Raw genomic sequence first — 1,814 nt, 5'->3', positions numbered from 1 at the left:
TACAGAGTAGTCATATTAAATGATTTCAATGATATAAGAAGCTGCTCCTCTTCTGTTTTTCTCTCATCGACCGATTTCTTTACTATTATTCACTGCATATAACTTTCTGTTCTTTCCTACCGATATAATGCCATTTTTTTAGCTATTCTATTTTTATTCTATTGGATTATCGACCTTTTTCTCGCTCGCTTGTTTTATTCATCTGGTAACCATGTCTACTTTTTCTTTTCACATATCCTAGAGATACCATACTTTTTAAATCAACAAACGTTTTGATAACAAAAATATGTTTGAAAATATCAAATGTAAAAAGTATTATAACACAGAAATCAGTTGCCTGAAATGTCAGAAATATACTTTCTTGATACTAACTCAGCTGAAAGTTCAATTTCAAAAGACTTTGGTGTTTTTTACTTTAAAACAACATTGGAAAGTTGTTATATTTGAATTTCTTGCTGAATCCAATGATTGTATCCAGAATTTAATGAAGTTAATCCTTTTTCCAAGCAAAAACTTTGTTCATCATAGAATGAATAACTTAATGACCTAACCTAATTATTCTAACAACTTAAGTTGAAACGGATTTTTCTTGTATCGGGCTTGGTAAAAAAAAACTTGGTAAATATGAGGAAGGGCAGCTGAATTAAAAATAGATGCCAAAATATGTCGGTTGAAGCGTAAAGTGTATTGTAACACAGAAATCAGTTGAGTCAGTCCGAATAATCGGAAATCTAATTCCTCGATACTAACTCAACTCAACGTTTAATTTCAAAAGACTCTGATGTATTTACTTGAAAACAACATTGGAAAGTTGTTATATTTGAGTTTCTCACTGAATCTAATGATTTTATCTAGAATTTAAAGAAATTACTAAATTCTTTCAAGCAAAAATTTATTCATCCTAGAATGAGGAACTTAAGTGATCTAACCTAATTATTCTAATAATTTAAGTTGAAACGGATTTTTCTTGTATGTTTGTTACTTTAAAAGAACACTGGAGGGTTGCCATATTTTAGTTTCTTGCTTAATCTAATGATTGTATCTGGAATTTCAAGAAATCACTCCTTTTATTTAAGCACAAAACTGCCCCTTGTTTATCTTAAAGGCTTTGCGTTGTCGTATATCAAATGCCGTTGCAAATTCTGTGTGAAAACCTATTATTTAGAGAATTTTCGGACACCACACTGCCTTTCTATGACGATAAATAAAAGTTCAAATAGGGATAAATCCTTTTAATAGACAGTGATGATGGTAACAGTGATAGAAATTCACACTGTTATCATCATCACTGTCTATTAAAAGGATTTTATCCCTATTTGAACTTTCATTCAACTTATTATTTAATTTTTTTAGTTAGTATGTTTTTATTCTATTGGATGTTCGACCTTCCTTTCTACTGCCAGTACCACTCTGGACAGATCCTGAGCCCAGATGCCACTCCAGAGTCCACACCACTTTTCCTTTAAGTTTCTCTAAAATTAAATTCGGCATCATTAAAAATACTAATCAAACAGATCGTGGAGAGGAAATTTACGTAATGAGTCACCAATACGAATAGTAAAGCGCCAATTACGCTGTAGGCTTTAAACTTGTAAAGTTAGGTAAGGGGCAGTAGCCTAACTCTTGTTTGTGTGATTTTTGTTTGTTTTAAGCTTGATTTGCACATTCAGTTTAGGTTTTACCCATTTTAAGATCAATTTAATCATTTATTATAGTACCCTTTGCATGTTTGTTTGCTATGATTGTTTATTTAATCTCTGTTTGTTTTGGGTTACATTTATTCTTTAATAATAATTTCTGGTCGTTTTTAGTTT

Source organism: Artemia sp. Qi Xiang Cuo, chromosome 11 (genome assembly GCF_049724085.1).
Source record: "Artemia sp. Qi Xiang Cuo chromosome 11, ASM4972408v1, whole genome shotgun sequence".
NCBI classification, from domain to species: domain Eukaryota; kingdom Metazoa; phylum Arthropoda; class Branchiopoda; order Anostraca; family Artemiidae; genus Artemia; species Artemia sp. Qi Xiang Cuo.
The sequence above is the reverse complement of the archived record's forward strand: the minus strand, read 5'-3'. Positions refer to the sequence as shown.